The sequence below is a fragment of the Antechinus flavipes genome, chromosome 1, assembly GCF_016432865.1.
Source record: "Antechinus flavipes isolate AdamAnt ecotype Samford, QLD, Australia chromosome 1, AdamAnt_v2, whole genome shotgun sequence".
Lineage (NCBI taxonomy): Eukaryota > Metazoa > Chordata > Mammalia > Dasyuromorphia > Dasyuridae > Antechinus > Antechinus flavipes.
Genome location: NC_067398.1, coordinates 647,399,177 through 647,413,126, shown reverse-complemented (window position 1 = coordinate 647,413,126; position 13,950 = coordinate 647,399,177).

The window sequence follows — 13,950 nt, the reverse complement described above, 5'->3', positions numbered from 1 at the left end:
AGATCTTGTACAGTGGCCAGATATATATCAAGGCAATTGCAGATGGCCCTGGATGCAGTGGGAAATCTTGGCCTTCTTAAGCTGAGATCTTTAACAAGTATCAGTATGATTGAGGCAATGTTCATTGAATAGATATGAAATGAGGCGATCACTTGGTTATTATAAGCTGAAATTAGAGAAGCCATTGCCTCTACTCTTCCCAAATAATTAGTTTTTCTCTTTCAATTAGACATGCCAAATCATAACTTCATTGAAATGGGTTGTCTATATGGCTCGGAGAATGAGGTCTACTAAACAGTCACTTTTAATAGACTACTAGCTTCCTTGTTTCATACTTATAACATTATTGATTTAGAGATGAAGAAAGCTTAACCAAGTTCAACCTCTCATTTTACAGATGAGAATACTGAGACTATGAGAGGCTGTTGTGTCAGAGGCCAAATTTGAATTCAGTCTTTCTGATTCCAAGTCCAATATTTTATCCACTATGACACCTAGCTGCCATTCAGAATTATAATAATGTAACAAACATTTCTTAAGATATATCAGATCAAAAAAATAAGCAGCAGATATTCTTGGCACCCAAGTATTGATTATCTTTTAAATGTTTCTATAAGCAATAATCTGTTTTCTAATGAATTTTCTAGCCCCTCAGTTTGAACTCACAGTTTTTGTTAATCAACTATATAACTTCTTTAGTTTCTTCTTGTATTTCCTTTTCTATTGAAATGATATCTCCATCATCATCCTACTTGCTATTTTCTCCCACTTCTAGCCCTGGCCTCTAGTTTCCAAGTATGATTCCATTTCTATTATTCCTTACTGGCTTTCCTCGAAAAAAATGTCCCCTACCAAGTATTATAGTCATTTAACTTCAAGAACTCTCAAACCCAACCTAATTAGCCTTTCCCTTCCTGGAAAAAAAAAAAGTAAGGGAAGAAAGAAGAGGACATCTTGGACACTAACAGAATTTTTTATTTTTAATAATCTTGAAACAAATCATAAATGTGGATTACATTTGCCACCCCAAAAATGCAAATGTAAAGTCAGAAGAGTAAATAAGAACTTAGAAAAATTAAGTGTCTTCCCATCCCAATCTAGAAAAAAGAGATTCAAACACTGGACCAACTTAAAGCACCATGGAAAAGAATAATAGAATTGGGTGGAATTCATCTTTAAACTTTAATGAGTTCCATTGGTCCATGCTAGCTGAGACAGCTCATTATTTTTGGTGGGTTTTTCTTATATCTGTTTAGTTATTTTTCAGTTCTATCTGACTCTTTGTAACTGCATTTGGGGTTTTCTTGATAAAGATATTGGAGTGATTTGCCATTTCCTTCTTTAGCTCATTATATAGATAAGGAAACTGAGGCAGTGGGTGGCCTAGATCACATTGCTAGTGGATGTCTGGTATTGAATTTGCTCTTGGTCTTCTTGACTCCAGTCCTCGCATTCTATCCAATATTCTACTTAGCTGTCTATTTTCCTGGAATGAGGGGAGATAAATCATGGGACAAGGAGAAACACATGTTTTAAGCTGCAATCATCATGGATTTGTATAACAGGAAGTCATTTTAAGTCAAGGTTCCAGCAGATTTCAAGGAACTTGGATGTCAGAGCCTAAAAATTCTGCTGTACTGTCCGTCCCCTCCCCCAACTCTTTCTTCATTCAAATCCCTAGAAAAGTGACCCATAAATCTGGACAGAATAACAAAGATGTTTAGTATCTGAGGCAATGAACAAAATAGAAATTCTAGGAAGTGTTTATTAACTCGAGAAAAGTCTTGCAGACACTTGGTTTGGCATGTCCAAGTTACATGCTCTCAGCATTCACAGTAATAGGTGGACCTTTGAATTAAATCATCTCTCTGGCTTTCAGAGAGCATTTTTGTGTAATGGGCTGAGGCTTGAGTTGATGCACTGAGGTCCCAAGCACATGAGGCTAAGTAGTAATTGGACCATACTCTATATAAGCTTGGAGAAAGAATGGCCCCCGCCTACTCTTTGTGCAAGTCCTGATGTGTTGTATAGGAAATGAAGATTCTGGTGGGTGGAGGCAGGGGAGTGGAAAGGGAAGGGGAGGAGAGACTGTTTGCTTTTGCCATGGTGACGACCTTTCTGTTTGTATTCCCACAGGTAACCCTAGAGAGCTTCTAAATCTAGCTCTTTATACTATTAACTTCTTGATTTTTGACAAAGATGCACTGGCTCCGGCAGAAAGGTTTTATAACCCACCGGAAGGGCAGTGTCCAGTGTGAGCAGCTCCACTATCTTTAGATAATCGCCAGGTGATGTGGAGAGACCCAGAAAGTGGTGAATGGAAGGGACCAGATAGGCTAACTGCTTGGGGGAGAGGGTTTGCTTGTATCTCTACAGGTGGAGAAGGAATACGGCCAACGAGCCGTATTCGCCTTGTCCATCGCAGAGAGATGGAGCAGACCCTTGAAACGAAGGAGAAGACCCAAGAAACATCGGGTGGTTCTGTTGCTGATTGTGCTCACCATTGAAAGAGCGTGGCAGTTATGGCGTTTGACTCATGGACATAGAAAATCATTGGACTTCAAAACCCTCAGAAATCATTGGATTCTCTGAGACATTAGATTGTTGTAGGACTTTAAATCCCTCAGGAATCATTGGATTCTTTGAGACATAAGACTTGAAAGCACTCAGGAATCATTGGATTCTCTGAGAAATGATATGACTGTTACCGGACTTCAAAATCTGTTGGAATCATTGGATTCCCTAAGACATAAAAAGACTTTTGCTGGACTTCAAAAACTTGGGGGGATCATTGGATTCCCTGATATGTGAAGCAATGGACAATAGATTGGTTTTGGACTATCTCTTGGCTGCTGAAGAAGATGTATGTGTGACTGCTGTTTACATACTCTCCTTCTAGGACTTCTGGCAATCTTTTACAACACAATGTTGATTCATATTGTTTGTTATACCGTTAATTGGGTGAATAATTCATGTTTGTTACACCACATCAAGCCTGCACTGACTGTGGGGAGAGTCATCACTAATAGCCTCTGCGTTGTTGCTATGTGCTTGTGTAATACTTCCCATGCTGATGGGTTTGTGCATAATAAGACCCTTGAGCCCAGAAACCTGCTAGCAACCCCCACTTCCCTTTGGTGCTTTTCATCTCCCTTCCTGAGATGTCAGGGAGGGAGTGATTATCTCCTTTTTAGTGCTTTCACCTCCCTTCCTGAGAAGTCAGGGGGGGTCGTGATCACCTCCTTTTCGGTGCTTTCACCTCCTGAGAAGTCAGGGAGGATGTGATCACCTCCCCTTGGGGGCTCTGACCTCCCTGAGGAGTCACCTCACCTGTGGCATGATCACCTGTGTTCAAAAACAAAAGAAAGTGGGAGATGTAATGGGCTGAGGCTTGAGTTGATGCACTGAGGTCCCAAGCACATGAGGCTAAATAGTAATTGGACCATACTCTATATAAGCTTGGAGAAAGAATGGCCCCCGCCTACTCTTTGTGCAAGTCCTGATGTGTTGTATAGGAAATGACGATTCTGGTGGGTGGAGGCAGGGGAGTGAAAAAGGAAGGGGAGGAGAGCTCAGGCCCCACTTTCTCTGCTAGCTGGCTTCCTGTTTTTAGAGAAACAAACAGGAAGCCAGCTAGCAGAGCAAGTGGGGGCACAACAATTAGGGAGGGGGAGGAGATGGCTCAGTGGATAGAGCACCAGCCTTGAAATCAAGAGGACCTGAGTTCAAATCCAGCCTCAGCCCATTACACTTTTGGGTAGAACAAATGTCACCCATGTTATGCTCCTAGCTAAGGTGATGATAATAATAGCTCCTACTTATATGGTACTTTATTATTTACTAAGTACTTTCATTAAATCCTTTGATGCCTGCTAAGGAAGTAGTAAAGTATTTATATTTCCATTTTATACAAGTGGAAACTAGGAGGAGAAAGCAAGAGACTGGTCTGAGAAAACATGCCAAAGTAATAGTTAAAGCTGGAGTGCCAACTGAGGACCCCTCATTTCTAGTCCACATCATGTTGGCTTTCTTGCACAGCCATCCAAAAAACAGAAAAGTAGAACAAAACATGCTTTTTACTGCTGAAAAGAAAAAAAATCCTTTCTAGGTCAATTGGTTCAATTTACTTAGTTTGGCTTTTTATTCTGTTTCAAATACCACATTCTACCCATGAATATCATTAAGGCAGTGTGATGTACTGTAAAAATTGAATTTAAAAGCTTCACTTAACAGTTCCATGGCAAAAGCATAATCTGTGAAGACTCAGTACCCTTGTCCTCCATTCCTCACTCTCCTTAAACTACTGGCAGCATTCTAAGAGGCTGAATATCCTCCATTCTTAGTTGAAAAAATGGCCCCAGTCATTTGTAATATTGTTATGGGTGAAGGCTTCTAATTTCTGTTTAAAAACACTGACTTTGTTGGCACCGCTGATAGTGTGCTGCTAACACCATGGAGTAAAATCCTTCTTCTCTATCCTTTAAATACTATTTAAATATCCTTAAATAGTAAAATGGAGAGAATAATACTTGTAGCCTTTACTTTCCAGAAGTAAATTGTTTAAGTTAAGTTGTTTCTCTTCTTATGAGTTGGGAAGGAAGGCCTAACTGGTCTATAACATGAGATTTTAGAAGATAAAAACTATCTTTGGAATAAAAAATATATGCAAGACAAATTTTAAAGTTTAAGAAACATTATTAATATTTTCTTCAATATTTCTTAAGTCTAGACTGGGATCAACAAACTATGGTCACTTAGGGGCTGCCACACATTTTTCTATGACTTTCAAACTAAGAATGGTTTTTACATTTTTAAATATACAATTAAAATATTTTTACATTATTAAAACTAATGAGCTAAGAATAATTTTTATATTTTCATTGTACTTAGAAATGTAAAAATTTTGCTCTCAGGTTTAAAAATGTAAAAATCATTCTTAGCTCATAGGCCTGCAAATCTGGTGGTACCAGAATTGGCCTGCAGCCATACTATGCCAATACCTCATCTAGACAATCAATAAACCATTAAATCAAGCCCTGATTTTTAGTTTGTAGATTCCTGAAATATGAATGCCCACAATGAAAATTTTTCAGTGGTCTTACATGAACTGATATTGCTGGTATAAACTAGCTCGAGGACAACCTCATATGTGTATATAGAGTTATATGTGAAAATCTTAGTCCAGTTATAAGCTGGACTGCTCAACTTGGGGAAAAAGTGTCAATTATAATTAGACCGCTAATATAAAGATCAAAAGAGATAATGTGTTTAAAGCACTTTTTATACTTTAAAAACCTATCTAAATCTTAGCTCTTTATGTCCTTTTGAATACTTTTGTGGTGGTTGTTCCTGGAGGTAATTCTCACTGAAAGCTTGTATTCAATTCTATTCAACACATATTTATCAAAGGCAATGAGCTAAGATTTGGCATTAGAAAGACAAGAATAGGCCCCATCCTTAATGAACTTGTATGTTACAGAGTAAAGGAAAAAATTATTTGAAAGACAGACAAATTGTTTTTCTTCTGATGTCAGAGTCAAGATGGAAGAGTAGAGAAAGCATTTAGCTGAGCTGTCCCAACATTCCTCTCCAAATAATTTTAAAATAATATCTCAAATCAAATTCTGGAAGGGCAGAGCCCAAGACAACGTAGGAGGTTGAAAAGAGAGATTTGTGACATGAGGGAGAAAGCTGACCTGGAGCTTATATGGATGAAATACCAGTGGCAGAACTAGGTGATGTTGACAGAAGCAACAGCAGCTTTGGGAGTTCTCAAGTCAGAAATGTTAAGGGGACTTGGTAACTGGTCAGAAAGGCACTACAGGGTTCCCCTATGTTTGCACTGGATGCAGCATCAGATGCTGTTTGGCAACTTCATTGCCTATACTCATTTCGGGATCATATGGTTCAAGGATAAAGAGAAGCACTTTGGTCAAGAGAGAATGGAAGTCTTAAGGTGCAGTATTACTTCTAGTCTCTAGGAATTAATATTGCTCCTAAGAGTCCCTCCTCTCTTGGGACTGAAAAGGGATAATGTTCCTCAGGGTCTCTGAGGAACATTATCCCTTTTCAGTCCCAAGAGAGGAGGGACTCTTAGGAGCAATATTAATTGCAATCTGAAGGGAACAGGGGCTTTCCCTGGATAAAGCCAGAGACAGCAATGACCACACCTCTTCCCAGATCATACCACCTTAGAATTACTGAAAACTTTTAAACTCCATGAACCAGCTCTGAAAACAGTGGTTCAAAAATATCTGAAATGTCCTTTTCCTCACATGCCAGAAAGAGAACTACCATTAACAAAAAATTCCAAACTAAGAAATGGGATGGAAAAATGAGTAAACAATACCAAAAAAGTAATGCATGAAAAGTTATCTATAGTGATAGGAAAGATTAAGACACAAATGTAGAAGAAGAATAATGAAGTCAAAATAGCCACAAACACAACCTCAAAGGAAAAAAAAAATGAATTGCCCAAGTCCAACAAGAATTCTTGGAAGAGCTAAAAAAATTTTCAAAATCAAATAAGAATTCTGGAGGAAAAAATAAGTAAAGAAATGGGTGCAAAAGGGAAAAATTGCATGACAATTAATAACTTGATATAAATTAATAAATTGGTAAATTCTAAAGAAAATAACACCTTAAAAACAGAATTGGCCATATGAAGAAAATAATACTTTAAAAATTAGAATCAGGCAAGTGGTAGCTAATGAATTTATGAGACACCAAGAAACAATAAAACAAAGTCAAAAGACTGAAAAAAAGAAGAAAATGTGAAATATCCTAGAGAAAAAAAAAACTGACCCTGAAAATAAAGGAGGGATAATGTAAGAATTATTGTATTATCGTAAAACCATAATCAAAGAAAGGGCCTAGACAGCATATTTCAAGAAATTTTGAAGGAAAACTGCCCTGTTATCCTAGAACCATAAGATAAAATAGAAATCAAAAGAATCCACCAATTGCCACCTGAAAGAGATCCCAAAATGAAAACTTCCAGGAATATTATAGCCAAATTCCAGAGCTCCTAGGGGAATGAATGAATAATTCAAACATCCAGAAAGAACCCCCATTCAAGGAACCACAGTCAGACGAATGGAGTGGTGTAGAATACAATATTCCAGAATACAAAAGAACTAGGATTACAACCAAGAATAATCTGCCTCCCAAAACAATATAATATTTCAAGGGGGGGGGAAGGATATTTAGTGAAATAGAGGAATTTCAATCATTCCTGATGAAAAAGATTAGAGCTCTTCTGAATAGAAAATTTGACTTTCAAATACAAGTCTCAAGAGAATCATAAAAGGTAAATGTGAAAGAGAAATCAGTGATTATATAAATACAATTACAAAACACTTGTCACACACACACACAAATAGATCTAAACACTTAAACAAATATCAATGATTCATGAATAGGTTGAGTCAACATAATAAAAATGACAATTCTAAGTTAATTTCATTTTTGAGTGCCATACCTATAAAACTACTAAAGAATTGTTATTGAGCTAGAAAAAATGATAACAATTCATCTGAAAAAAGAAAACATCAAGAATATCAAGGGAATCAATGGAAAAAATATGATGGATTACAGCCTAGTATTTCCAGATTTCAAACTATATTATAAAGCAATAATCATCAAAGCAGTATGGTTATGGCTAAGAAATAGTGGTGGATCAATGGAATAGATTAGATATACAATACATAATAGTAAATGACCACAGTAATCTAGTGTTTGATAAAGCTAAATATCTTCCCTCAGGATAAGTAGTCAACATTTGACAAAAAATGCTAGGAAAACTGGAAACAGTTTGGCTAATACTAAGGAAAGACCAATATATAATTATATACTTAGTATATACCATATATTAAGATAAGGTCAAAATTAGTAGATGATAAAGGGTTATGTAATAAGTAAACAAGGAAAAGATGGAAACATGTACCTGTCAGGCCTATGGATAAGGGAAAAGTTTATGAATAAACAAGAGAAAGGATTATAGGAAGTAAAATAGATCATTGTGATTACTTCAAATCAAAAAGCTTTCCCATACATAAAAGTAATTCAACCAAAATTAGAAGGCAAAAAAAAAAAAAAAACTGGGGCAAGGAAGAAAGGAGGGATTTACAAATATGTTTGGTAAAGGCTTCATTTCTCAAACATATAGGGAACTGAGTTCAATTTATAAGAATAAGAGTCATTTTCCAATTGATAAGTGATCAAATAATATGAACAGGCAAAAAGAAATTTTCAGATTTTCAGAAGGAATCAAAACTATCAATAGTTACATGAAAAAATGTTCTAAATCACTACTGATTAGAAAAAGGCAAATCAGGAGAATTCTGAGATGCCACGTTATATCTAACAAATACGCAAATTTAGAAAGAAAAACAAATTCCAATATTCACCAAATCCAGAAAAATATACATTTTAATCCATGTGTTGTAAAGTACGGGCTAGCTCCCTGGAGGACCTCGGGATCAGCCACAGTCAGGATAAATTAAAGTCCTTTAGGGGGAGAAGTGAGGGAGGCAGGCAAGCAGAATCCTGGATTCCAGAGTCTGGAGTTACCAATCTCTCTCCTCCTGTCCTGTTGTCATTTGGCAGCCTCAGGTCCCTATGCCCTCTAGTCTTTGCCTATGATTATCTTAACACCAAACATTCAGCAAGCACCAATGGTGAGAAAAGCCATTATCCAAATATATGCTAATAGAGTCATTGTCTTCACATCTTATAGGTAATTAGCCCTAACTGCTCGGTTGTCTGATTCAAGCACATCTTTTTGGAGTTTCAGCCCTCTATAATGTGCCATGCTTTATCATGAATATTCTAGAATTATGGTTGGTTATTATGTTGATCAGAGTTTTTAAAGTTTTCTGATTTAATTGTGAGACATGGGAGACACTGGCACAGGACTAACCAGTGTGGGGTTCTAGCATCAAAGAAGGCACCATTTGAGTAAAGCAAAATTACAGTAGCTCAAAAGAGACATGAAGTATGCAAATTTAGAGCAATTCCCTTTCCAAATGTTCATGTGCATTATTTGTGTCTGGCCTGTGGTAGAGCCTTTCCAATTCATATTGATCTGATGATCCATAGTTAGAAACACTATCCTCTGGCCCTCACAGATAGGACATAAAATGAAAGACATCCATCCAAGGCTGTGGTTCTCATTTAGTTGTTCAAGAACCCATTGAAGATTCACAATAATGGTCCAAGGGATTCAAGCAGTAAATAATTGTCAAGTTATCTAACAAATATACTTTTCCTGTATGACAGCAAGCATGTGCATGTTTGAAGCATTATAGAATTGTTTCTGCTTCAATCCAAACCTGTAATGATCATGTATACAGCAATTGGCTTTGTGCAGTGATTACATAAAATTATGGTGTTTCTAAAGGCTGAGTTCTTGCAGTTTTTCACGCTGTCATCAAATTATTTTTAGACCATTTCATTTCAACATTCCATTTCACAAACTGATTTCCAACAAATAGATATGGGTTGTTTCATGATTTAAACTTATCTTTTTCTTTGCTATTGTATTCCTGTATTTGTCAAATTTTCAAATGAAGTGGTTAATAATATGGATCAGTGATTCAATAGTCTCTGAAATTTTGCTGAATGGATATCTTAAGCTTTCCTTAAACCAGTTTTATTTTCCAATTGCTGCTCTCTGCTTTATGAGATGATATTGCTTATAAACAACAATTATCCTTTATAATATTTTCCAAACTCATCCACATTTTAATCTGGTATTCTTTGGCAGGCACCATTCGCTGTAAGTCAGATGTTTGCTAAGTAAGGCACTTTCCTTAGATGAATCCCACCATTGAAATATATTATGGGAACAGGGAAAATGAGTTTATCTTCAGAGGAGCACATTTAAGTAAAAAAGCTTTTACCCCAAAGAGTAATGTGCAATGGCTGCAACCCCAAAGAAAATGTGTAGAAGAACTCAAAAAAAGAATTAAAAAAATCAAATCAAATAGAGGAAAATGTAACCAAAAAAAAATCTCTCCAAGAAAAACCAAAAGCATATGGGGAAAAAAAACGGAAACCAACTTGCCAAGGAGGAAAGGAGTCCCGAGATGAAAATAATTCTTTGAAAACTGAAGATTGGTAATGGGAAGCCAGGGAAATGCAGAACAACCAAGAAATAACAAGACCAATTGTAAACATTGGAAACAAATAGAAGAATGTGAAACTTAAAAGACAGATCTGGAGAACATATTAGAATATTAGTAGAATAGAAAACTGAATAACTTGACTACTGAAAAGTGTGACCAAAAATAGAACCTTGCAAGAAATAATTTGGGAATATTGTCCTGGAATGATAAATGAGGAGAAAATGTCGAAATAGGAAAAACAAATCCCCATTTTCAACCACTTCAACGAAATCCATTGTGGAAAAGACATAGGAATAATAGTGCCAAATTTCAAAAACCCTCAGATGAAAGGGAAAATTTTGGAAGAAAGAAATTCAAATATGAATGTGTTAAAAATGGAATTGAACAAGACACGTCAGCAGCTCGGGAAAAGACTGGAAAGATATCCACCGAGGGTTGATTGTGAGGGGAGGCAGGAGATAGGGCAGGAAGGAAGGAGAAAGAACAGGCAGCATGGAGGGAGATGAACTGAGGGAGGGAGGGAGGAAGGGAAGACAGAGGGAAAAGATTGAGATAAAAGGGGAGGGAGGAAAACGAGAGAAGAGTTCAGAAGAGATCTTCCATTGGAAAGATTTCATCTAGTATTTTAAAATTTCTTTTCAATCTTGAAATTCGTATTTTTCCAAATCGTTTTCACCATACATTGTTGTCAAACTTTGTTGCCAATGTTTCTCTTTCACTCCCTTAATCTCATGTTCTCCAGACAGCAAGTGACCAAAATGAAATCATTACAATTCTTTTACCCACTTAACCACATTTCTCAGGTTGTGGACGAAAAAATCCGATCCCGAGGCAAAAAACCAGGACAAAGGAAAGAAGCAGGAATCTGTGTGCGACCCCCCCCCCACCCCCGGCTCAAAGGGGCTAGTTGGAGGCATCTCCAGATGCCCACAGAAAGCATGGATTCAGTCCTTGCAAGGAAAGGTGCCAGCACCCCAAGGGAGCAGCCTGGTGTGGGGCCCCAGGTGGGAAAGAGGGAACGGCTTAACTAGCAAAAGGCTCGGGTTCATTGGATGGACCGAAAAGGAAGCAATCACGGACCAATGACCAGCAAGGCTGTCTAGGTTGTTTGGGTCATATGAACTGCCTGAAATTTTGGCCTAGGATCTGATTTTTCTCCCCTACTGACCTTTACAAACAGGGATCATGTGCGTGCCTGAAATTTAGAGCTAGGCTCTGACTTTTCTGTGCTACAATCCTCTGAGAATAGGGATCGTGTGATGTCCTGAAACAAAAACCTAAGGTCCTAGATAGAGCCTCTGAGACCTTGCCCTGGTCCCCCACAGTCCCTTTTTCATGCCACCTCACATCAGTCCCGATGCATTTCTTCCACTAGGACATCCTTGCTAGCAAGGCCTTCAGGCTGGTCCCTCTCCTCAGCACTAACTGTAACCCGCCACCTACTATTTAGAAAGGGCTAACAGCCTCACACGGGTGGAAGATTTCCAGAACCGCTTTAGCTAAGCAATCTTGGTCCATTCTAGTGCTTGAGTCCTCCAGCAAGTGGGCCAGAGGATAATGCTGCTTCAAGCAATGAGCAGCAATGGGAGACCCTGCTTCCACCAGCTCCCACCCTCCGACTGGGAAGCCCTGTCGTCACAGAGCCTCAACTGCCACCCGGCAGCCAGTGGTATCCATGGAACTCGAGCACTGTCCAGGCCCAAGGCCTTCGGGCCATTCTCCCATTCTTCTCCCCTCAAGCAGTCCAGACCCACATTCGTTTGAGACAAAGGGACAAAGGTCTCATCTTCTGGAGCTGCTTCAGCTGAAAAGGGCTGAAGAGCTGGCGGGGCCTATTGCGGTCCAGAGTGAGGACGGGAGACACGTGACTTGCAGGCGGTGTCAGCAGCAGGGGGCTGCCGAGTGTCGGAATTGGGGATCCCAGGATTTGACCAACTAGTTGGAAATCCATGGCTTACACTCCGGAAGAAACAACTCTCAAGTCGATGAAACATGTAAGAGTCCAATATGAGCAAAAAAGGAGAAACAAATTGGGGTCAGAATGGGGGTCACTAGGGAGAGGAACTGGGGACCACACGAAGAGGATGACGGAGAGGGGAAGATAGTTATCATGGATGTCTCTCATCCAGCTTTTCCAGAATAAATTTCTAAGAACTTTCCCCCCCAATTTGTGCTTTTATTTCCTCAAAGGGGAACAGTGTGGCCTCCTGGGAGCATGATCTCCTTTAGCAACAATTCTAGAGACATTTTCACCCTTATAAGGGAAGGCTTTGAAAAGAGTTTTGAAGCCCCTGCCTGGGGCCCCTGTGTACAATCCATCTGGCAATCCTTCCCTAAGAATGTACTCCTCTTCCAGATAGGCTTCAGAATGGGCGTTTAATGGGTCTTCAGAATTGTCTGGGAGCTAAATGAGGGAGTGTAGGAGTCGGGACTTGGGGACTTAAAGGTGCCCCGCTCAGGGGCATATAGGAAGCAGCACGGGACTGTCTATGATGAAAACTAACAGAAAAGTCCAGGAAGAGCTTGCACTCATGGTCCCTTCTCCCCTAGATGGCAGGCAATCCAATATATATTATACATGTGAAAATATGACGCTTAAGGCAATATATGTAAGCTTACAAATATTTTGCTGCACAAGAAAAATCAGATCCGGAACCAAAACTGTGAAAATGCAAGCGAACCAAATAATGAAAATATTATGTTGTGATCCAGACTCAATTCCCACAGTCTTCTCTCTGGGTGTAGATGGCTCTCTTCATCACCAAATCATCTCCTTTTAAAAGAGAGCCACGTCCATCAGTATGGAGTACTGTATCATCTTATTGTTGCCACGTACAATGACCTCGTCGTCCTGCGCATTTCATTTAGCATCAGGTCATGTACGTCTCTCCAGGCCCCTCTAAAATCAGCCCCCTGAGAGTTTCTTTTAGAAAAATAATATTCCATAACATTCATACACCCTAGTTTATTCAGCCATTCTCCAAATGATGGGCATCCATTCAGGTTCCAGTTTCTTGCCACTGCAAAAAGGGCTGCCACAAACATTTTGGCACATGTGGGCCCCTTTCCCTCCTTTAAGATCTCTTTGGGATATTAGCTCCATAGAAACCCTGCTGTATCCAAGGGGATACACATGTTGGTAGCCCTTTGGCTACCTGCCAGACTCTCCCCCTTCCCATTTGAAATAGACCTGTTCTGAAGTTCTCCAGAAACCTAAAGATGAAGAGACTTGGAACTCTAGATACAATAAGAGGTTTGGGACAGGGAGTAAAGAAAGAAAGGAGAGGGTTGGGACAGGGAGAAGGGTAATAGAGAGAAGATAGAGATAGATATAGAGAAGATAGAGATAGAGATAGAGTAGATATAGATATAGAGTAGATTGAGATAGAGAAGATAGAGATAGAGACAGATTTAGAGAAAGAGAGAAATTAAATGTTGAAGTTCAAATGTTGGAGTTCTTGTTCTTCTCAAAACACAGCCGGTTTAGCTTAGAGCCCTCCAAATGTCTCTAAATCCAAAGGTTTTGTCCTTTGGCCTCTGTCTCTGCTTTCTTCAGCCTCCAGCCAGCACAGAGATGAAATGAATCTCTTGTCTCCCTCACTTGGGGCTCGGCTAGCTTTCTGGTGAGTCTTTCAGACCAGCTTGGTCTCAGTGGGGGAAGTGCAGGAGCCCAGCCACCAGCTACAGTGGTGTGAGATGAAGCTGAATCTGGCTGTCCGCTGAACTCTCGACTCGTAGCTTCTTCCTCTGAAAACTCTTTCTTCTGCCACCAGCAACTAAGTGCAAAATATTCTGGAATAGCTCTCTCTTCACTGGCCTTATA